Source organism: Pan paniscus, chromosome 3 (genome assembly GCF_029289425.2).
Source record: "Pan paniscus chromosome 3, NHGRI_mPanPan1-v2.0_pri, whole genome shotgun sequence".
NCBI lineage: Eukaryota > Metazoa > Chordata > Mammalia > Primates > Hominidae > Pan > Pan paniscus.
The window spans coordinates 121268910-121294412 of record NC_073252.2 but is presented as its reverse complement, the minus strand read 5'-3'; the positions used below and the strand labels follow the sequence as shown (position 1 = coordinate 121294412).

Sequence of the window (25503 nt, the reverse complement as noted above, 5' to 3'; positions counted from 1 at the left end):
TCCGTTGTCTCAGGCAGACAGCTTCAAATGTGAAATAATATTGGGCTGCTGGTAAATAATAGAGGTTCACAAAGTAATGTGCACGGTAATGTATGTATATGCCTAATGGCTGCATATGCCTTTTTCCTATGACTAAACAAATAGAAAAGTATTAAATAAGTAGGAAATACGTAAGTTGCTTTCAGTTTTATCTTGATTTTTTTTTTTTTTTTGAGTCAGTCTCGCTCTGTCACCCAGGCTGAAGTGCAATGGCACAATCTTCAGCTCACTGCAACCCCCAACTCCCGGGTTCAAGCAATTCTCCTGTCTCAGCCTCCCAAGTAGCTGGGATTACAGGTGCCTGCCACCATACCTGGCTAATTTTTGTATTTTTAGTAGAGACGGGGTTTCACCATATTGACCAGGCTGGTCTCGAACTCCTGACCTCAGGTGATCCACCCACCTCAGCCTCCCAAAGTGCTGGGATTACAGGCGTGAGCCACCATGCCTGGCCTTTATCTTGATTTTCAAAGCAAATCTGTTATTAGGATTTGCTAAGCATGCCATACTTGGATAAACAGCAAGATCCATGAAAATCATCCAAGCTTTCATTTACCACACACTTCTAATCAATTTAGATATTCTAACTTATGTAAATTAGCCTAATAGAAACCTAAAAAATTGGGGACTTTTTCAGTTATTCATCTCACCTGTGAATAACTGTTAGTATTTGGTCTTTCATTCTAACACAGATTTACATTAAGTAACTGAATATAGTTCTTGACCATGTTAAACCTTGTATGAATTCTGAAAACTATTTTGACAATTACATTTTTGTTACATAAATGAACTATTGTTTGTTTTAATAAATGGGTTTTTTTCTTTTTTTTTGAGAAAGGTCTCACATTGTCACCTAGGCTGGAGTGCAGTGGCACAATCTCAGCTCACTGCATCTTCGACCTCCTTGGCTCAAGCGATCCTCCCACTTCAGCCCACCAAGTAGCTGGGACTATAGGCAGGCGCCTCCACACCCAGCCCATTTTAATAAATGTGAATTTAAACACGTGAAACGAGAGCAGGTGTTTTGTGGTCACTACTTGCAGATCTGACAATAGTTGTTAATCATTTCAGCAGAAATCCCATCTGTGAGTCTACAAGCTGAAAGTTTTCCTTGCTCTTTATGCTATCTGGCTGCTATTCACTTGTTCCAAAACACCAGCAAACTCTTCAATGGCAATGCTGCTTTGCAGATGTTCAGAGGCTACATGTATATGTTGGGAAGAACGTGCTTATACAGGGCTGACATTTTGACTCTTTTTTTGATGATGCAGAAAAGATTCTTATGAATTTTTGTTGCTTTAACATGGAAGAAATACAGTAAAAATTCATGAGTCCCACACTTGGCTTTCTCGTGGATTCAGTTATGTTGCAAATCAAATCATATCCCCAAGTACATGGTGGTGTAAAGTGAACCCTCTCATTGTGACAGAGGAAGCCAATAATATGGGTGTTTTCTCATCTCTGGACAACAGGTTACAATGGGATTCCACTATCTCAGCACTAGTTGTTTTACACTAGAAGTCCTGGTTAAGCGCAGGCTTAGAGCTGGGCCTGATTTTCCTGACCACTAGCTCTTTAGGTTTGCCTTCGTAGCTACGCACCAGAAGACCCTATATGCCCGCAAAAGAGCAATGTATTTTTCCATGACATTCAAATAGGACACAACATCTGTTAGCAGTACCTCTGATTCTGTCACCACAAGTTCTTGCCTCTGTCAACCCATCTCCTGTCCTCCAGTATAACCTACTTCATGATAGCCAAGTAAAGTCAACTAGGCTTTACTAATAGCCACAGAAGAGCCTGAACAGAAAGTGCTTTCCCAGAGTGGGTAGCATGGCTTGGCTTTCGAAATGTGACCTTCTAGAAATGGCATCCAGCTTCTGGAGTACAATGTGGAATACTGACACTAAGCATGTACTTCGGGGCTATAGAGTGGGAGAGGGAAGCACTGTGACAAATCATTAAATGAATGTGAGAGGTGTCGGTTAAGCAGAGGTTTGTACCATCTCCTAGATCATAATCCCACTCCTGGTGTTATACTTCATATTACACTGGTAAAAGATAGCTAACTTTGAAAGGAAATGTTAGGACTAAGTAATGAGGGTCTTGTCCTTTGGAACCATCTTCAGAGTTTGCCTTTGGTCTGAAATGGTAATACCCACCACCATTCATTTTAGTATTTTCCTTATTCACCTAAGATTCTTGGTTGTTTTAAAAAACAGAACCTACTGCCATAGTATAGAAATGTATTCTTATTTAGGACATTCATTTATTTGTTCATTTATACATTTCTTCATTCACCTAATCAGCAACTGCTTAATGAATACTTACCAGTTGCCACAGGCACACATACATGAGTAAGTCCTTCCAAAAGGAACACACAGTGCAGTAGAAGAGATAGACGTGCACAGAGCTAATTAGAGTACAAGAAGACACAGGTCATAATCAAGATATAAAAAATACTATTTATGGGAACACAAAGGAGGGAGCAATAATTTAGCTTGGGTGGTTAGAGAAGTTTTATTGAGATGGTAAATCTAAATATAAGCTTGATATAGTTAGATGAAGGTTATACTTAAATGTCAATAGGAAGAATGATAGAAAAGAAAAGAATTCTAAGTCAAAGTAATAACATAAATAAGGACATTAAACTATAAAAATACATAGGGGTAGAGGGACAAGACAATTTAATGGGGGAAGAATAGTCTTTTCAGCAAATGGTGCTAAGACAACTGGAAATCCACATGACAAACATGAATTTGGACCCCTAATTTCACACCACACACAAAATTAACTCAAAGTGGATCATAGACCTAAATAAAAAATCTAAAACTATAAAACTCTTAGAAGAAAATTCAGGAGTAAATCCTTGTGACCTTGGGTTACGCAATGATTTTTTATATATGACACCAAAAGTACAAGCTACCAAGAGAATGGTAAGTCAGGCTAAATCAAAATTAAAAATATCTGTGCTTCAAATGACACTATTGAGAAAATGAAAAGAACCCACAGAGGGCAATAAAACATTTGCAAATCATATATCCAATAAGGACTTGTACTCACAATATGTAAAGAAGTTTTAAAACTCAATAATGAAAAGACAAATAGCCTAATTTAAAAATAGGCAAATGATTTAAATAAACATCTCTTTAAAAATATGTAAATGGATAATGAACATATGAAAAGATGCTCAACATCACTAGTTATTAGGAAAATGCAAATCAAAACAACAGTAAGATGCTACTTCACACATTGAGATGGCTATAATCAAAAAGACCAACAACAACAAGTGTTAATAAGGATGTGGAGAAATTGGAACCCGCATGCATTACTGGTGGGAATGTAAAATGATGCAGCTGCTCTGGAAAACAGTTTGGCAGTTTCTCAAAATGTTACACACAGTTACCATATGACCAAGCAATTCCACTCCTAGGTATATACCCAAGAGAAACAAAAACATACAGCCCCACAAAGACTTGCACACTAATGTTCATAGCAGTATTATTCATATGGAGGGGATAGGGAGAAGAAAAGCCTGGAAAATAGAACAAGACCAGATGGTAGAAAGCGCTGACCGTCACGTTAAGGGATATGGTCACAGGAAAAAGATCCCTCTAGCAACAACAAGAAAAATTAATTGAAGGGGTGTAAACTGGGCATAAAACCAGTGAGCAGGCCAGGCACACCTGTAATCCCAGCACTGTGGGAGGCCGAGGCAGGCAGATCACAAGGTCAAGAGATTGAGACCATCCTGACTAACATGGTGAAACCCCATCTCTACGAAAAATACAAAAATTAGCTGGGCGTGGTGGCACGCACCTGTAATCCCAGCTACTCAGGAGGCTGAGCCAGGAGAATCACTTGAACCCAGGAGGAGGAGGTTGCAGTGAGACGAAATTGCACCACTACACTCCAGCCTGGTGACAGAGCGGGACTCCCTCTCAAAAAAAAAAAAAGTGAGAAAATGTTTCCATATTCAAGATTAAGAGATGCTAAGTATCTTAATTAGGGCATTGGCCATGGGGTGACCAAAAAAAACTGATAGACTTAGGAAATATTTTGGGATAGAAAGCCTGAAGGTGTTTCTTAAAGAGGAGTTCCAAAAAGAATCTTCAGTATTGGCAGCATCACTGAAATAAGTATAGAGCTTCCCAAAGTCACTCCTGTGGAAGAACACATTCCATTCCCTTATGTCTTCTACAAACTCTGCACCACATGTGCTGGGCTGAACGTCTGCAGCCCAGGGACGTACTCCCTGAATGTGCTCACTTCTTATGAAGTTATTTGTTTTTAAAGGCTGACCTGTATTGTTCACGTTTCTGCATAGGCTCTTGTCAGAGAAATGGAGGAAAAGCAGGTAAACAGTGGTCCAAGTGGATAAGTTTGATAGTGTTTTTTTGTTTTGTTTTGTTTTGTTTGATTGACAGTGTGGCCTAAAACTCAGCTGTCTGAAATCGTTTACCAAAATCTTCCCTAAAAGTAGGAGTGGGAGTGAACTTCCATTGCTATGGTTCTCAGCAATTAAGAAAACAACGATAACAACAACAAAAAGCTCTATTTGTGTAAAATTAATCAGATTTTAAAATTTCATAATAATGTAAACCAAGTTGTATCATCCTTATATACTATCAATAACTTTACCTGAAATAAATTGTAACTATGAGCTCATGTAAGTGGCTTGCACAAACTTAAGGCATACCTTAAATCAGATCACCTGAGCACTTATTGAGAGCCAGAGGATATGAGAAAAATGATTAACTACTCCCCTGGCAGATAGGGATCAGGGGCTAGAACTGGAAATAAATGGACTCAGAAGAGAAATCAATGAACCAAATCATCTCCCTCCTTCCATCTCCCTCCTCCTTTCATTCCTAGACGGGCTATGGAATGAAATCTTTGCCCCAGTGGCTCATAAACTCCTTTGCTTAAATTAGAAAGTTTAGACCCTATTCCCAGCCAAAAGACACGAAGCGTTTAAAATAAACAAGGTAAAAAACAAAATATCTGTGTTTTTGATCCTATTATACAAACAAAGGATGGGAAAGACTGATAATGCAGTGAACACGATGCAGACGCCCCCAAGGTTACAGGCCTCTCTTCATAATCTGAGCTTCAGGCAGTGTGCAACATCTTGTATTAGATAATCCTAGGGGATTAATCATGTAAAATGCTTGAAGGGTTTGTGCAAAATTTATGGATGTTTAGAAGGCCCCACAAAATACATTTTTAGTCAAACTGAGCTGAAGATGTATTTCACTATTACCAGTTGAAAGTGTAAGAAAACTTTGTGGAAAAGGGATGGTGGCCAGCTGTTTTTCATCTCCACCAACAGAATAGGTTGAATTCGTGTTTAAATACTAGGGTTGGACAAAAGAAAGAACTTTCCACCCATAATATTCCATCTACTGCTAAAATGGCACATGAAAGATGTTGTCTATCTCCATTAGAGAGTTTTAAAAGGCAAATATGTTAGCTTGTTAGATGGATTATCTTTGCACAGGAAGGGAAGAATTTATCAGGCATGAGAAACATGAGGCTATGAATTCTGTCCTGAGAAACTAGAGTGATTAGCTTAAAAATGTGACTGTCACTTGACATCAGCTATTGATGTGGTTTCTCCATTATCTGGTTACTCTTAAACTAGCAACTAACCAACTTCAAGATGCGAAAATTATAATTAAAAAACGTTCTGCTTTTTCAAAGATAATGTTCAGTATTGCATAATTACTCCAATTAAAACTCTTAAAGGGATTTTTCTATTAATATTAAAAATCAACATAACATTCAATACCAAAATATATTTAGGAAAATAATCATGGACAAAGCTCAGAGAACATTCTGGGCAGTGGGGGTTGAGGGGGAGTGTAACTGAGGGAGTTACTGGTACGGGAATGGATATGTAAATCAAGAGAACAAAATAGAAAACAGGAACTATATCCAACTATTTGTTAAAATTTAATATATGACAAAGTAAATTTTTCACATAAGGGTGTAGAAAGGACTTCTTTTTTTTTTTTTTTTTTTTGAGAGATACAGTCTCACTCTGTCGCCCCGGCTGGAGTGCACTGGCACAGTCAGGGCTTACTGCAGCCTCAACCTCCTGGACTCAAGCAATTCTCCCACCTCAGCCTCCCAAAATGTTGGGATTACAGATATGAGCTACCTTGTCCAGTCAGAAGGATTTTTTTAAATGATGTTGGAATAAATAGTAGGCAAGTAAAAAAAAAAGTCATTTAAGATCTATATTCTATCCGATATAATAAAATAATATTTAGATGAGTTTATACACATTCAACAAACAACATGTAGCGCCAACTGTATACTGGGTATGCAAAATGAAAGACCCAGTTTTGTCCTCAGAGGTGCTCACAGTGGCATGGGGGAGAAAGGTAAACAGAAAATTACAAAACAGTTTGATAGGCAAGGAAGTTCAAATTGCTCCTTCCACTGAGGTTGAACACATAAGGAGAATTCGGCAGGCAATGGTAAGGTACAGCTGCATTTAAGAAGATAGATGTTTCCCATTTGATCATGGTGGATAAGCTTTTTGATGTGCTGCTGGATTCGGTTTGCCAGTATTTTATTGAGGATTTTTGCATCGATGTTCATCAGGGATCTTGGTCTAATATTCTCTTTTTTTGTTGTGTCTCTGCCAGGCTTCGGTATCAGGATGATGCTGGCCTCATAAAATGAGTTAGGGAGGATTCCCTCTTTTTCTATTGATTGGAATAGTTTCAGAAGGAATGGTAACAGCTCCTCCTTGTACCTCTGGTAGAATTCAGCTGTGAATCCATCTGGTCCTGGACTTTTTTTGGTTGGTAGGCTATTAATTATTGCCTCAATTTCAGAGCCTGTTATTGGTCTATTCAGGGATTCAACTTCTTCCTGGTTTAGTCTTGGGAGGGTGTATGTGTCCAGGAATGTACCCATTTCTTCTGGATTTTCTAGTTTATTTGCATAGAAGTGTTTATAGTATTCTCTGATGGTAGTTTGTATTTCTGTGGGATTGGTGGTGATATCCCCTTTATCTTTTTTTATTGTATCTATTTGATTCTTCTCTCTTTTCTTCTTTATTAGTCTTGCTAGCGGTCTATCAATTTTGTTGATCTTTTCAAAAAACTAGCTCCTGGATTCATTGATTTTTTTGAAGGGTTTTTTGTGTGTCTATCTCCTTCAGTTCAGCTCTGATCTTAGTTATTTCTTGCCTTCTGCTAGCTTTTGAATGTGTTTACTCTTGCTTCTCTAGTTCTTTCAATTGTGATGTCAGGGTGTCAATTTTAGATCTTTCCTGCTTTCTCTTGTGGGCATTTAGTGCTATAAATTTCCCTCTACACACTGCCATAAATGTGTCCCAGAGATTCTGGTATGTTGTATCTTTGTTCTCATTGGTTTCAAAGAACATCCTTATTTCTGCCTTCATTTTGTTATGTACCCAGTAGTCATTCAGGAGCAGGTTGTTCAGTTTCCATGTAGTTGAGCGGTTTTGAGTGAGTTTCTTAATCCTGAGTTCTAGTTTGATTGCACTGTGGTCTGAGAGACAGTTTGTTATAATTTCTATTCTTTTACATTTGCTGAGGTGTGCTTTACTTCCAACTATGCGGTCAATTTTGGAATAAGTGCGATGTGGTACTGAGAAGAATGTATACTCTCTTGATTTGTGGTGGAGAGTTCTGTAGATGTCTATTAGGTCTGCTTGGTGCAGAGCTGAGGTTCAATTCCTAGATATCCTTTTTAACATTGTCTAGTTGATCTGTCTAATGTTGACAGTGGGGTGTTAAAGTCTCCCATTATTATTGTGTGGGAGTCTAAGTCTCTTTGTAAGTCTCTAAGGACTTGCTTTATGAATCTGGGTGCTCCTGTATTGGGTGCATATATATTTAGGATAGTTAGCTCTTCTTGTTGAATTGATCCCTTTACCATTATGTAATGGCCTTGTCTCTTTTGATCTTTATTGGTTTAAAGTCTGTTTTATCAGAGACTAGGATTACAACCCCTGCCTTTTTTTGTTTTCCATTTGCTTGGTAGCCTGGTTCAACATACGCAAATCAATAAATGTAATCCAGCATATAAACAGAACCAAAGACAAAAACCACATGATTATCTCAATAGATGCAGAAAAGACCTTTGAAAAAATTCAACAGCACTTCATGCTAAAAACTCTCAATAAATTCGGTATTGATGGGACATATCTCAAAATAATAAGAGCTATTTATGACAAACCCACAGCCAATATCATACTGAATGGGCAAAAACTGGAAGCATTCCCTTTGAAAACTGGCACAAGACAGGGATGCCCTCTCTCACCACTCCTATTCAACATAGTGTTGGAAGTTCTGGCCAGGGCAATCAGGCAAGAGGAAGAAATAAAGAGTATTCAATTAGGAAAAGAGGAAGTCAAATTGTCCCTGTTTGCAGATGACATGATTGTATATTTAGAAAACCCCATCGTCTCAGCCCAAAATCTCCTTAAGCTGATAAGCAACTTCAGCAAAGTCTCAGGATACAAAATCAATGTGCAAAAATCACAAGCATTCTTATACACTAATAACAGACAAACAGAGAGCCAAATCATGAGTGAACTCCCATTCACAATCGCTTCAAAGAGAATAAAATACCTAGGAATCCAACTTACAAGGGATGTGAAGGACATCTTCAAGGAGACCTACAAACCACTGCTCAACGAAATAAAAAAGGATACAAACAAATGGAAGAACATTCCATGCTCATAGATAGGAAGAATCAAAATCATGAAAATGGCCATACTGCCCAAGGTAATTTATAGATTCAATGCCATCCCCATGAAACTACCAATGTCTTTCTTCACAGAATTGGAAAAAACTACTTTAAAGTTCATATGGAACCAAAAAAGAGCCTGCATTGCCAAGACAATCCTAAGCCAAAAGAACAAAGCTGGAGGCATCATGCTACCTGACTTCAAACTATACTACAAGGCTACAGTAACCAAAACAGCATGGTACTGGTACCAAAACAGAGATACAAACCAATGGAACAGAACACAGCCCTCAGAAATAATACCACACATCTACAACCATCTGATCTTTGACAAACCTGAGAAAAACAAGCAATGGGGAAAGGATTCCCTATTTAATAAATGGTGCTGGGAAAACTGGCTAGCCATATGTAGAAAGCTGAAACTGGATCCCTTCCTTACACCTTACATAAAAATTAATTCAAGATGGATTAAAGACTTAAATGTTAGACCTAAAACCATAAAAACCCTTGAAGAAAACCTAGGCAGTACCATTCAGGACATAGGCATAGGCAAGGACTTCATGTCTACAACACCAAAAGCAATGGCAACAAAAGCCAAAATTGACAAATGGGATCTAATTAAACTAAAGAGCTTCTGCACAGCAAAAGAAACTACCATCAGAGTGAACAGGCAACCTACAGAATGGGGGAAAATTTTTGCAATCTACTCATCTGACAAAGGGCTAATATCCAGAATCTACAAAGAACCCAAACAAATTTACAAGAAAAAAAAGAACAACCCCATCAAAAAGTGGGCAAAGGATATGAACAGACACTTTGCAAAAGAAGACATTTATGCAGCCAACAGACAGATGAAAAAATGCTCATCATCACTGGCCATCAGAGAAATGCAAATCAAAACCACAATGAGATACCATCGCATACCAGTTAGAATGGCAATCATTAAAAAGTCAGGAAACAACAGGTGCTGGAGGGCTTGTGGAGAAATAGGAACACTTTTACACTGTTGGTGGGACTGTAAATTAGTTCAACCATTGTGGAAGACATTGTGGCGATTCCTCAAGGATCTAGAACTAGAAATACCATTTGACCCAGCCATCCCATTACTGGGTATATACCCAAAGGATTATAAAGCATGCTGCTATAAAGACACATGCACACATATGTTTATTGCGGCACTATTCACAATAGCAAAGACTTGGAACCAACCCAAATGTCCATCAATGATAGACTGGATTAAGAAAATGTGGCACATATAAACCACGGAATACTATGCAGCCATAAAAAAGGATGTGTTCATGTCCTTTGTAGGGACTTGGATGAAGCTGGAAACCATCATTCTCAGCAGACTATCACAAGGACAAAAAACCAAACACCGCATGTTCTCACTCATAGGTGGGAATTGAACAATGAGAACACTTGGATACAGGAAGGGGAACATCACACACTGGGGCCTGTCGTGGGGTGGGGGGAAGGGGGAGGGATAGCATTAGGAGATACACCTCATGTAAATGATGAGTTAATGGGTGCAGCACTCCAACATGGCACATGTATATATACGTAACAAACCTGCACGTTGTGCACATGTACCCTAGAACTTAAAGTATAATTAAAAAGAAAAAGAAAAAGAAGAAGAAGATAGATGTTTCTAGCAATTCCAAGTATTCCGTAAGGGAGCACAAAGACTATGTGTTGGGTGGGGAGGCAGGGTAGAACACAGGGGCCGGAAAAGAGAGGAAGTAGGCACAGGAGGCTCAGCAGCAGATCACAAGGGCCTTCTCATCTACAAAATTTGGATTGGATCTTCAAACCTATGGGGCTATGTGGAAGGAGAATAAGGTAAAGAAGTGGCATGATCAGATGTGTGGTTTAGACAGCTCCCTTCACAGCAACATGGTGGAAGTTTCCAACAGAAAAAGGCAAAGTATTTGCAAGATCAGTTGAAAGGTGAAGGCAGTTTTCCCTGGAGGCAGGGAGGAGGGCCTGAATGAGAGGGCAGGGAGGAGGGCCTGAATGAGAGGGCAGGACCCTAGGGATGGAGATGACCAGGGCAGGAGTTATTTCCCGAGCAACTTGACAAGCCTGAGTTACCACATCTCTAGCATTTTGATCTGAGCTGCATGTAGGTGCTATTCATCTGAAAAGATAATTCAAATGGGAGGTAGGTTTTTGGCAGCAGACGGTATTAAACGCAATTTTGGATATGCTGAGTTTAAAAAGCTTGTGGGGCATCAAGGGGAGAGGTCCATTTACAAACCTTGTTTTTGCAAATTTGAGAGCCATCAATAATATGAATGGTAGCCATTTATACATTATATTTAATTAAATATAAACATATACTGAATACTGACTATGTCCTGAGCTGTTCTAGGCTCCAGGGATACATCAAAAACTAAAACAGACAAGGGCCTGCTCCCACAGGGCTCACACTGTCATGGCGTGGGTGGGGCAAGGGTGGGGAAACAGACAGTGATCAATTATGTACATATGTTAGGGGGTGATAACATCTGTGAAGAAAAATAAGGAGACTGGAGAGTGACTGGGTACAGGGCCAGATGGCTTAGGCAAGCGAGGTACTCAGGACACTAAATGTAGAGAGGCACTCATTCTCAGGTGCTCACCCTGCCCTTGCATGAGAGTGGGTGCCTCCTTAAATTCTGTACCCTGGGTATCTTGCTTGCCTCCGCCTAGTCCCAGCCCTGACTAGATACCTGCTATTTTCTATGGATAACCAGGAAAGCCTTCATCTAAAGGTGACACTGGAGAACTAAACAACGAAGCAAGCCACATATCGCCATATGTGAGGAAAGAACATTCTAAGCAGACAAAATCATATGTGCAAACGCCCTGAGGCAGGAGAGTAGACGGTGTGTTCAAGAAATATTTCCCAGAAAGCTCACCAAGGGAGAATGTAGGAAAGAGTTCTCTCCCAATGAGAGAACTTCTCAGAGAGCACAAGTAAGGGATAGGCAAAGGGGAAAAGCCAAAAAAGACTAAGAAGGACAGGCCATGGAGGTAGGAGAAAAACAGGAGCGTGTCCTGTCACCACAGACAAGGGAGTAACTTTCCAAAGAGGGAGCAGTTGATACTGGCAACCACCACAGATACCAGATAAGATGCGACAGAAATCTTTCAGAGGCAGCAACTGGGGCTCTGTGCTGACTTTGGGGAAAACAGATTCTGACTTGGAGAGCTTTCCTAAACTAATTCCACACCTGAATGCAAATTTTGGTGTGCACTTGTAAATAATCTTCTTTCTGGTATGGAGGATCACCATAATTATTTCCATTTCAAACCCAAGCAAGCAATGCAGAAACTAAAAATTACAGTTCAATTTGAACACTTTCAATCCAGACATAATAGTCTTATGGGAACTGATTCATAATTAAAGCCTTTGAATTCATGTCCCAGCTGGCCGAACCCTCTCATAAGTAGAGTCAGTTGCTAAAGTATCCCTTCCCTATGGGAATACATAGTCTCATTCTCTGACCTTTAATCGAGGTCCCACATAACACACTGGTCTTAGGCACTCTAGGAATTCTTCACCCCATAGAATGTGAGCATCCCCAATCTCGTCCCCTTGGGCTAGATGAATGGGCATTATTTATTAACTATGAATGAACACAAAGCTCCGGGTTCAACTAAAACCAAAACTCTTCGCTGGATGGAGTAGTTTCCTTTTAACTGAATTCCAGGGCTTTAGGGAATTTGTGGCTTCATAGTCTCATCACCAAAACTTACTTACTAACCAAAACAAAGTAAAAAATATCAGTGAGTGTGTGAGGTTTCACGGTTTAATCAGAAACAGAGGGGGAGGCCATCACTGTAATGAAGTCCAACAAAAGACACATTACATAAAATCAAAAGAAAGCCAAAGAACATAATATGCTCAAGCTCACACCTGTCCATGGAATAATAACATTGTGTTCCATTTTTCACTATGCAAAAGGAAAAACCTGTAACATTTTAAAAGTAGAAGCAGTGGTGGGGGTATAGCTCAGTGGTAGAGCATTTGACTGCAGATCAAGAGGTCCCTGGTTCAAATCCGGGTGCCCCCTCTGTGCTCTGGAGTTTTGCCGGGCGCGGTGGCTCACGCCTGTAATCCCAGCACTTTGGGAGGCCGGGGCAGATCACGAGGTCAGGAGATCGAGACCATGGCGGTGGCGGGCACCTGTAGTCCCAGCTACTGGGGAGGCTGAGGCAAGAGAATGGCGTGAACCCGGGAGGCGGAGCTTGCAGTGAGCCGAGATCGCGCCACTGCACTCCAGCCTGGGCGACAGAGCCAGACTCCGTCTCAAAAAAAAAAAAAAAACTGCAAGCAAAGCTGTCTCAGGTTAACATTTGTATTTCTAAGCAAATTGTTTACCAAGCAACACTTAAGCATGTTTTTTGTTTTTTTGGTTTTTTTTTTTTTTGAGACAGAGTCTTGCTCTGTTGCCCAGGCTCGAGTGCAGTGGCGCGATCTCGGCTCACTGCAAGCTCTGCCTCCCGAGCTCACCCCATTCTCCTGCCTCAGCTTCCCGAGTAGCTGGGACTACAGGCGCCAGCCACCACGCCCGGCTAATTTTTTTTCTTTTTTGTATTTTTAGTAGAGACAGGGTTTCACCGTGTTAGCCAGGATGCTCTCGATCTCCTGACCCTGTGATCCGCCTGCCTCAGCCTCCCAAAGTGCTGGGATTACAGGCGTGAGTCACCGCGCCCGGCTGAGCATGTATTATAAGAAAAAACACTGACCCTCGCCACTCCCAAATTTTTTATTTTATTTTTATTTTTTTCTTTAGAGATGGGGACTTACTCTGTTGCCCAGGCTGGAGTGCGGTGGCCTGATCACAGCTCACTGTAGCCTCAACCTCCTGGGCTCTAGTGATCCTCCTACTTCAGCCTCCTGAGTAGTTGGGCCAACAGGTGTGCAACACCACACCCAGCTAATTTTTTTTTTTCCTGTAGAGACAGGGGTCTCACTTTGTTGCCCAGGCTGGCCTATCTTTTTAAAAAAATTTATACTAATAAGTTAACTTTGAAACCAGTTTAGACAGATTTTTTCCCCTCCAAATGATGCTTCTGTGAAAAATATGAATTATGAGCCACACCTGCTGGCTGACACCTGCTTCTGGCTTTTTCCTGCTCTAAAATGGCTGAGTGAAATGGAAATGAAGCAGGAATTCATAGTTAAGGGTCAATTCTTGGACCGAGGCCGTGATGAAAGAATGTACTTGGATAAGAAACAGAAGATCCTTGCACTTGGCCACTTGGAAAGCTTCTTGGTGGTAGCCTAGGCAGTAATTAATTCACAGATCCAGGTGTTTTATGTATGTTGTGTGTGCTCTCAGAGCATGTCAGGACAACTTGAGAGCAAGAAGTCTGCAGCCACGTGGTTGGGAAGAGAAAGTGCCTTTTAAGAAAAATTAAAAATGGATGTGAGCATTTCACATAGTCAAGTGTTTGCATTAGAGACCAAACAGACATCTACCTCTTTACAGAAATGTATTAACATGCCCGACACTGAAACACCTAGATTAAAATACTTCAACAATCTATTTTATAATGTGTCCTCTTTATTTTACCTTCAAAACCACAAGACAATTACCTGCTTCCTGTTTAATATGTACTGAAAATGGAAACGAATTTGATTTTTACCTGACAGCTGTCCCTTCAGATTTTTCCTTTGTTTTGTATTACTATGGCTAGAACAGCCCAGCAGGACCATGACTGTATTTTTTTTATTGTTTTTTTGAGACAGCTCACTCTGTCGCCCAAGCCAGAGTGCAGTGGCACGATTTGGGCTCACTGCAACCTCCGCCTTCTGGGTTCAAACGATTCTCCCATCTCAGCCTCCTGAGTAACTGGGATCCAAGCCCGGCTAATTTTTGTATTTTTTAGTAGAGACAGGGTTTCACCGTCTTGGCGAGGCTGGTCTCAAACTCCTGACCTCAAGTGATCCGCCCGCCTGGGTCTCCGAAAGTGCTGGGATTACAGGCGTGAGCCACTGCGCCTCGCCTGACTGCATGTTTTAAACAAAAACTGAGACTTATATGTGTGGACGGTTGGTTGAATTCATTTCAGACTGACTAGGGGTGGGATCTGATGGTCCTAGTGTATCCCCAGTCCCGCTGCAAGTGGAGTCCTCCATGTCGTTAGGAAGATCAGAAAAGCTATCTTGTGAAATGTCACCATGCTCCAGGGCTCTATGGGCAGAGTCTTCCACTTTTCTACAATACCCCAAACCTATGTGTACCTTTCCCCAGCCTGATGTTGAACACACTCTAAATTACAGCTGTGGAGGCAGAAGCACAGGTGCGGCCCAGCTGCAGCGGCCATCCTGCCCATCAACCTCTCTGCTTACAAGCCCAAGAGGTCAATGCGAAGCAGCAGGGCCCCCTGAGGACAAGACGTCTCCCTTCTCCCGTAGGTGCACGGGAAGCAACCCGAGACCTCCGAACTTGATGTTTAATGTGAAAAAAGGAAAGAGAGGGAGCCCATGAAAAACAATCTTGCAAGAATTCTGAACACACTTCTTTCGGCTACTCTCTGCCTAAGTGCAAAGGGCACCAAAAGGGTACGTGGGGTCTCCACTGTACTCATAGCCCACCAAAAGAGGCGACTCCCTTCCAGCAATTACTTTTTCTTAATACGGAGGCGCTTCGGCAGGGCTGACCAGACCCATGAGTCTCTCATGCCCTCTCCTTGACAATGCAGCAAGGGGGAATAGCAACAGTTAAAAGAGCGGACCACCTTAAGTAAAGGAAAAAGCGCATTTCCATATTCTTAAACAAAGGGGTTCTGCACCATCTGTCCCTGTCTGGGTGCCTCCGCTCCACACTGAGAGGATTTGCGAGGGATTCAAGTGCACCTTATAGATTAAATAGTCACTCGGCTGCTTAAGCCCGGTTGCCCAGACAATGGCCGCGCACAGCGCCCCTTCCTCCTTCCTTCCTGTCGAGCGTTCTGCCTGACTACACAAACTCAATGCGCGCGGCTCCCCCGATGCAAGAAGTGGACTTGACCGGAGCTAAAACCAACAAAGGCAGATTCTGGTGGGAGCTGCGGAAGCGCCGGGCACTGAGTCAACAAGCGGGTCGCATTGAAATGCAAATGGCGCGGCCGCGGCCCCGGCGCGCCACCTCCCGCTCCTTAACTTCTCAACCCCCGCGCCTCGCCGGGCCTTGAATGGCTCCTTTGACGCGCGGTGGCCGGCTCGGGCCGTGGTCGCGGCCTCGGCGGCGGCGGCGGCAGCGCTGCGTCCCTGCGAACTCTCTTTTTTTTTTTTTTTTTGCCGTGGTTATAATTGCCCTAACTCATCATCACATCATCATCATCACCCTTCCAGACTTGCGGGTGTACACAGCCTGAAGCGCAGAATTCCCTGATCAGTGGCCGAGGAACTGAAAATTTCAGCCTGCTGCTAAGGGGGGAAAAAAGTTCCAAAGTCCAATTGTGGTGGTTAGGTTTTGTTTTTTCTAAGAATTTACTCACTTAAGTATTTACTCACTTAAATCCTGTGCGCTTTCTTTTATCCAGAAAGAACCAGACTTAAATTTTTTCAGGTGCTAGATGACATATTTAGCTTAGAAGGAAGTTCTCGCGGATGCTCTGTAAACGTTTAAGTAAAAACAAATCCCGTTTGGCACTTAGTTACTGCCCGCCCTCTCTCCCCACGCCTCCATCCCTTGTTTTACTTTGGCGAGATAATATTATCAGTTTGCTGTTTATTTTGTGCTTTCCCTAAGGTCTGAAGTTAATGCATGTCCTGTTAAAATTCCTACAGGACAGTAAAGGGAGAGTAAAGGTGAGTTTTCTTTACAGAAATAAAAGGCTAATTTAATTTTTTTAAACGATGAGTTACTAGTAGTAGTTTAAAGCTAAGTGGTAATTAAAAGTCACCTGAAAACCTAAGATGACCTTCTACAGGAGCTATATTTGGCTGCTATTTCAGACTGTTAGGAAATAAGGACTGATATAACTATAACAAATATAATGAAGTAAATAATTTTTCAACTCCTAATTTTGTAAGTTTACCAGAATATAATCGTATTTGAACATCTAATAGTTGTGTAATTCACTGAAATACACAGATTATTTTGCTAAAAAGCAACTAAAGAAACATGCTACCATCTTTAATTTTGCATAATTTTTAATTTATTTGGTATAACAGAGTCGAATTTAAGAAAAACTTTCATAGTTGGCGTGGCTTAAAATCAGAATACTTTATGCTTTTTGAAGGTAGGTCTTTTTCTTTTCTTTTGGTAACACCTCCCTACCCAGCACACAGGTGTGTGTGCAAACACACACACACACACTTTGGCCTATAAAAAATAATTGTTGGATTGCGTTGAGCTGAGTTGAGTAGACTTAAAGAGTCGAGTTGCTCTACAAGGCAAGATTCAGAATTACAGTAATGGCATTACTTTCTGTAATGTATATCCAATAGTTCTGCTTGCGCATCCATTCTCCCTTATAGAAGGTGAACCTAATTTTCATTCAGAGGACTATCCCTCTCCCACTCACAGTCTCAGTGGTTCAGTGGGGCCGACCCCATCCACATACATGGCTCCAGGGCCACAGCTAGTCCATACAATGTCTTCACACAAGTTAGAAAAATGCACTGCTTCCTTCAGGCAAATGAAGTCCAGCACCAGAGCACCAGCCTTGCCCAGAAAATAGCCAGGGTTGCACTGCCTTGTCAGCTGGGGCTTTGTACACTTCACATCACATGCAGTCCTTCCTATTTCCAGCAGTAAACATGTGACTGCCATCAGCCTATTCAGTCTATAGTGGTTAAGTTTCAGGAACAGGCATATGAACCAAGTTGATCTCATGATAGCTGGGAACTTTTGCTGAAATTATTAGAATAAAGCCATTCTTGCTTTCTAGTGGAACTGAATAACTCAGGGGTTCCCAACCCCCAGGCCACATACTGGTACTGGTCCGTGGCCTGCTAGGAACTGGGCCACACAGCAGGACACTGCTCCCCATTGCTCACATTACCACCTGAGCTCTGCCTCCTGTCAGATCAGCTGTGGCATTAGATTCTCATAGGAGAATAAACCCTATTGTGAACTGCACATGCAAGGGATCTAGGTTGCCAGCTCCTGAGAATCTAAAGCCTGATGATCTGTCACTGTCTCCCATCACTCCCAGATGGTCCCATCTGGTTGCAGGAAAACAAGCTCAGGGGTCCCACTGATTCTACATTATGGTGAATTGTATTGTTATTTCATTATATATTATAATGTAATAATAGAAATAAAGTCCACAATAAATGTAATGCACTTGAATCATCCAGAAACCATCCCCCACTCCCAGGTGCATGGAAAAATTGTCTTCCACAAAACCAGTCACTGGTGTCAAAAAGATTAGGGACTGCTGGAATAAGTGGTAGCATACAGACTTGGGGCTGCACTCTACCATCCTGTCATCAGTGAGGAACAGTCATCCATAGGAAAGAAAGAGAAGGAGAGTGAGAGATTAACCATATCATATGAGCACCCAGATACAGCCATATCTAAATCAATCACCTTTTCAGTGATGTAAGCCAATAAATTCCTTCTTTTAAATAAGCCATTTTAAGGCCGGGTGTGGTGGCTCACACCTGTAATCTCAGCACTTTGGGAGGCTGAGGCGGGTGGATCACCTGAGGTCAGGAGTTCAAGACCAGCCTGACCAATATGGTGAAACCCCCGTCTCTACTAAAAATACAAAAATTAGCCAGGCGTGGTGGCACACACCTGTAATCCCAGCTACTCAGGAGGCTGAAGCAGAAGAATCGCTTGAACCGGGGAGGCAGAGGTTGCAGTGAGCCGAGATTGCGCCACTGCACTCCAGCCTGAGTGACAAAGCGAGATTCCTTCTCAAAAAAAAATAAATAAAGTAAAATAAATAAGCCATTTTAATGATTTTTCTGTCATTTGCAATCCAAAAGAGTTTTGACCAATACAGTTGCCGCAGTAGGAAAATGTAAATCTCACAGTAAATGGTAAGTATGTAACCGAATTAATGTTGGGGTTTGATATCACTGCACTTGATAATTATTTCAGTAACAGGTAAATCAGTGTAAGTCAACTTTTATAAACAACCATTCTATTTCCCCTGCCTTTTTGTCTTCAATATATAATATATTAAATTAAAATATATAAATGAATTTTATTTTCTTTGGTGGTTTGAACGGTTTTCTCTTGGCAGTGCCCATTGCTGAAAACAGTTTGAGTACTGAATGGGATGTTTAGACAGAAAGGTTGAAAACTACCCAAGGCACAAATCCCCTTGATATGTTTAATTCTGATTGTAAGTGGAATTTTTAAAAAAAATCTTTTCACATCTATTGAGCAGTCTAATAAATCTGAAACTATATTAGTAAATAAAAGAACAAACCACATAGGTTATAAGAACTTAAAAAAAAAAACAGTAATCCCTGGATATCAGCAAAATTTTACTAAGAAAGAGTTATACCAAACTACATTTATTTATCATTTGATGACCAAGATGGCAGCTTGTTCTTTGTTCCCAGAAATAGTCAAGTGGAAGATAGAAGATGAATCGTTTGTCAGGGATACAGAAGAAATTCTGCCTGCAGGGAGAAGTTCAACTGGTTTCTAGGTTTCTTTTAATTTTCACATCTTGAGTTTATAATTCTAACATTTTGTACATAGCAGATATGAACTTTCCCCCAAATTAATTACTATCTTCTCATCTCTTTCCCATGTTGTCCTCCCCCCTCACTTATCATTCATGATTATCATTTCATTACTTTGAATTGCATTTATTTGAACCTGAAAAAATTAAATTTTGTTTTCAAAAAAGTATAACAACCTGAATTGTTTCCAGTTTTAGCCCAAAGCTAAGTTCCTGTTGCTGTTTTTATTTGAATATACAAGAACAGAGGATTTAGATATGAATGAAAATTAAGAGAAACTGCAATTCATTTTTTCTAGTTCCTGTTCTTTGTTATTCTTGGCTGCACCATTGTCATACCTTAGGAGATTGAAAAGAAATGCCATTAGTTCTTTGTTTTGTAAATACGGACTTCTTTTCCTTTTTTGCTATAATATCTTACACATCTGCTTTCTATTTTTATATCATAATTACAAGTACCTCTTCCATAGCTCCACTCTTCCTTTGAAATTCCTCATCTTTAAGAAGAAATCACTCACAGCTAAAATGGCCTCTCTGACTCCCACCTGTGACCTGCCTATACCATCTGCTAAGTTTCATTAAATGGAGAATAGGGCCAGAGGTTTGACAGCTCCTGTAAAAGTGAACAATGAGTTGTGTTCCTCAGCATTTCTCTTTTCTTTTCTGTGTTTTTTTTTTTTTTTTTTTTTTTTTTTTGAGACGGAGTCTCACTCTGTTACCCAGGCTGGAGCGCAGTGGCACGATCTCTGCTTGCTGCAACCTCCGCTTCCCGAGTTCAAGCAATTCTCCTGCCTCAGCCTCCCAAGTAGCTGGGACTACAGGCACATGCCACCATGCCCAGCTAATTTTTGTATTTTTAGTAGAGATGGAGTTTTACCATGTTGGCCAGGCTGGTCTTGAATGCCTGACCTCAGGTGATCCACCCACTTTAGCCTCCCAAAGTGCTGGGATTACAGGTGTGAGCCACCATGCCCAGCAAGTGCCTCAGCATTTCTAGACCCTCTTGTAGCTTGACTTCCTGTGCTTCACAGGCCAAAAGATGAACTCCACACTTTCCAGACTCCCTTGCAGTGAAGGTCCGTATGAAATCTAGCTTCTGCCAAGCCAACATGACCACACAGAACTCGAAGGTGGAAGTGAACAAGGTGAGGAGATCAAGTCTCCCGGAAAGCAGAAACCTCCAATTCTTCTTGGGCAGCTGTGGCAGAGTTTCTGAAGCTCAGTTCCTAGAGTTATAGGTTCCAAGTGACCAGGAGGCAATGCCAGGAGTGTTTTGCTCAAAACAGTCCTTTGTTGGACTTAGCAAATTTCTCAGGGCTGCTCCATTCCTAGCTGTTGTAGCAACCACTTGGGCATAGTTCTTTGGCCTCCTTCTTTAACTACCAAGTATCTGGTATCTGCTTGAACCAATTAGAGTGAATTCTGCTGCATAAAGTAATTGGTAACAGAGGTACTTCAAGTGAGGGAAATAGAAATCTGAGATTGGTTGTCTGACTTGGTTGGATTTGAAAGCACTGAGGATCTGGTTACTATTGGGAGGGGGCACAGTGATGGAGGTTGCCTAAACCTTTACTGGCAGTCACCAGAATACAGTCACTGGGACCACCAGGATGCTTAGTGAAGACAAGGTTTTACAGACCAAGTGGCCACCATTATAGAACAGAATGGAGGGACATAAGCCAGACTACTTCCATTGTACTGGAGCACTTAAATAAAGAAAAGGATGACACCAAGGTTCTTAGTTCTTGTTTAAGGCCTGATCAGAGACCAAGGAATTACTATAATTACCCTAAAGACATTTTATCTTTTGTCAGCCACATTTTTTGTCTGACATAGCCAAAACTGAGATATAGAGTCTGATTCCATGAGTCCCTGAATTATGACATAGATGAATTTACATTCATATTAGGTCTCTTATGTGAAACTTTGAATCGCTTGTTACACTGCCAACCCCACCCTTAACTGGAATGGAGATATCTGGGAGGATTTAGCTGCAATGAGTGTCTAAACTGCCAAGCTCTAATGCACTAGTTCAGCTTAATCGGCTCCTCCTCTTCTGTATGTTGAAGTTGTAACTATCTTTCTTTAAGAGTCTATACCAATCTCACTTCACATAAATAACTTGCAATGAGTACCAATTCTCCTTATCCTTCTCTTCTACCACCATTCATTGCCTCAAGACTTATAACTACAGTCATATTCCAGCATTCACTAGATTATAAAATTAAACCAAAGAGAGAAAGACTCAAACACAATTGTATCATTTTTCTAATTTAGAACATCAAGAACATAGATTATATGTGTTGGAACAGACTCTAAGGTTTCTAAACAAAAAAAGAGGGTAAATAATTTTAGATCAGGTTGAATTAATCAACATGGCTGCAGTTATCAGTGATTTCATCTTAAACAATTGGCACTTGTTCCATTTGTTCACTTGGTTTTCTGAAACCTAGACTCAGAGTTGTTTCAGATGCCAGAAATTTCTTGATACCATGTAGAGGAAAGAACCTAAAGACTTAAAGAAATAGCTAGGTTGAGACATATTTTCATGTGCAGTCTGCTTACCCAGTTCCTAACTACATATACCAAGAGGGCCTAGAGGACACTCATTGAACCTTGAGATTACATAATACATTGGCAAGGGTAAGTACCCACATTTTTTTTAATGGAGTGGTGGCTTTCCTTTGTAGGTCAGTAATGAAGGTCAGTAGTGAAGATTCCTCTTCAAAGGAAGCTTTAAATAGTCAGGTTATTAAGATTGCCTGTTTTCTAGATATTGGTTTGTTCTCTTAGCTATGTTTAGTTGGCTTATGAAATAAGAGACTGTAGGTATGGGGTTATATATGGGCTCAACATGGATTTTTCTCAACCACAGCTAAACTATCTTCTGCAGTTTCTAATCTGCAAGCAGCAGAAAATCAATATTGAGCCTTTAATAGAGCAACCTGACCATGAAGGAACTAGGCAGTCATCAGGTAAGGTAACTTACATTGGATCCTTTCATCCTTTCATCATAGAGGGAATAGTTACTGTCCTCACAGATAGTTTGTTTTGGATATGGATTTGACCACCCTACTGCAATTGCTTCTTTATGCAGTAATTTACTTGTGCCAAATGAATGCCTTATTCACCAACATGGTCCACTACATACATCATTTCTTCTAATCAAGAGGATAAATGCACTGAAAAATAAGCGTAAGGCAATGGTCACATGCCCATAGACTTCACTGGTTTCATTATCTACTCCACCCCTAAATAGTTGACCTGACAAAAATAATTGTGGAATGGCTTGTTAAAGACTTCATTACAGTCTGGCTGAAAGATATTTTGGAGATATATCTATCTCTATATATCTATCTTTTGGAGATATATCTATCTCTATATATCTATCTTTTGGAGATATATCTATCTCTATATATCTATCTTTTGGAGATATATCTATCTCTATGTATCTATCTTTTGGAGATATATCTATCTCTATGTATCTATCTTTTGGAGATATATCTATCTCTATGTATCTATCTTTTGGAGATATATCTATCTCTATGTATCTATCTTTTGGAGATATATCTATCTCTATGTATCTATCTTTTGGAGATATATCTATCTCTATGTATCTATCTTTTGGAGATATATCTATCTCTATGTATCTATCTTTTGGAGATATATCTATCTCTATGTATCTATCTTTTGGAGATATATCTATCTCTATGTATCTATCTTTTGGAGATATATCTATCTCTATGTATCTATCTTTTGGAGATATATCTATCTCTATGTATCTATCTTTTGGAGATATATCTATCTCTATGTATCTATCTTTTGGAGATATATCTATCTCTATGTATCTATCTTTTGGAGATATATCTATCTCTATGTATCTATCTTTTGGAGATATATCTATCTCTATGTATCTATCTTTTGGAGATATATCTATCTCTATATATCTATCTTTTGGAGATATATCTATCTCTGTATATATCTTTTGGATATATATATCTATCTCTATATATATCTTTTGGATATATATATCTATATATATCTTTTGGATATATCTATCTATATATCTTTTGGATATATATCTGTCTATATATCTTTTGGATATATATATATCTATCTATATATCTTTTGGATATCTATCTATCTATCTATATATCTTTTGGATATATATATCTCTCCAAAGTATCTATATCTAAAAGATATATAGATATATATATACAAAAGATGTATATATATTCAAAATATATATCCTATATATATAGATTTATATCCAAAGGTATGTGTGTATATATATCCAAAAGGTGTATATATCTCCAAAAGGTATATATGTGTGTGTATATATATGTATATATATCCAAAAAGGGTGTGTGTGTGTGTATGTGTGTGTGTGTGTATATATCCAAAAGACCTGAAAGCAAGAAGTCAAAGGTCAAAGAGATATTTGTATGCCAGGTTCATAGCAGCATTCACAATAACCCAAAGATGGAAACAGCTTAAGCATCCATCAACAGATGAATGGATAAACAAAATGTGGTATATGCCTGGAATGGAATATTATTCAGTTTTAAAAAGGAATGAAATTCTGATACATGCTACAACATAAATGAACCTTGAAAACCTTATACTAAGTAAAATAAACCAGACACAAAAGGGCAAATATTGTACAATTTCACTTATATAAATAATCCAAAATATGCAAATTCATAGAGACAGAAAGTAGAATATAGGTTACCAGGGACTAGGGTGGGGAGAGGTAGAATGGGGGAGATATTGCTTAATAAGTACAGAATTTCTGTTTGATATGATGAAAAAGTTCTGGAAATAGATAATGGTAATGGTTACACAACATTGTGAATATGCTTAAAGTTACTGAATCATACACTTACAAATGGCAAATATGATATATTTTATGTTGTGTATGTTTTACCACAATTAAAAAATAAATCCGCCCGGAAACCATAGAAACCTCATACTAGTAGGGTCGCCAAGAGTTCAGACCCCTCAGGCACAAAAATGATGATTGTTTCACCAGGAAAAGAACTCAGGCCAGCTGAGATGTTGAATGAAGGCACAGTAAACATTGAATGGGTAGTAGAGGAAACTATAAACGTCCACAATAAACTTGTGATCAGTTCAAAAAGAAGAGGATGGTTGGTTACAGTGGCTTATCATTTCTTTCCTCATTTTTTAAATCCATTTTCATTATCTTAAATAGGGTGAATTGCTGGTGTTACTTTTATCATTTTAATCCCTAGGATACAAGCTAAGAAGATGGGATTGTGACTAAATTGGAGTAGAAATGAACATCACTCAGAGATAGATTCAGTGACTGACTTTTTTACTCCCTTTTTAGGGAGAGGGTGAGAATGTATTTGTAGGAGGATTCATTGCATTATGTTTGTCAGGCGCATGTTGCTCTTTCTGTTATTATTTGTATGGAAAGAATAAATGATATAGGGTACGACTGTGGCAGATATTGTAAGTTGTCTTACCCAATTTGCACCCATCCAAACCCTCTTCTAGCACAACATCCTCTATTATAAAGGTTGGAAAACTAAAAGCTAAATTTCGAAGACTCCCTTTACCTACAGTTCTTCCAAACAGACACACCTACCTGAGGTTTAGATGTAGAGGTGAGCAGTGTTAGGTGGTGGCCATACACAGGAGATCAGATCTTCTGGCAAGGACAGTGGCCCATCTGGTTCTTCTGGGCAGCTGCTAGCATCAAGTCCTGTTTCAGGTTTCCCCAGGAAGCGGACTCGAAAACGGAGGTCAGCATGGAGAATGTTTTTTAACAAAGCACTCTCAGGATCAACACCTGTGGAGGAAGGGAAGGCAGTAAGATTGTGCAGAGGGCAAAGTAGGACTGCAGCTTAGTCTCATGAAAGGCCTCAGTTGACCCCATGGGAAGCCATGAAACTGGGATGGCCCTGGAGAGTTGTCCTGAGTTGAATCAAGAGGGCTGGGTACCTTCAGTTGGAGCAAAGGTAATTTCCAGACAGGGCTGACAGTTGAGCAACACACCCGGCAGCACTTCCAGCAGATAGTGGAATAAGTCCTTCCATACTCACCAGGGGATCTGGGTGGCATATCACAACATCC

The 25503-nt window shown here is 40.1% G+C and overlaps 1 long non-coding RNA gene and 1 other non-coding gene across 3 annotated transcripts in view; one reads left to right on the top strand and one right to left on the bottom strand.

Annotated features, from left to right (window-relative positions):
* LOC117980058 (uncharacterized) overlaps window positions 1–25212 on the bottom strand; it is a 334342-nt gene extending 309130 nt beyond the window's left edge. For both annotated transcript variants that reach the window (XR_004671184.4, XR_010112019.1), the window contains exon 1: window positions 25016–25212. This is a non-coding gene — a long non-coding RNA (uncharacterized LOC117980058). The remainder of the gene's footprint in view (window positions 1–25015) is intronic.
* TRNAC-GCA (transfer RNA cysteine (anticodon GCA)) lies at window positions 12759–12830 on the top strand. The gene has a single exon. It is a non-coding gene; the product is annotated as a tRNA-Cys (tRNA).
* Window positions 25213–25503: the final 291 nt, after the last annotated feature.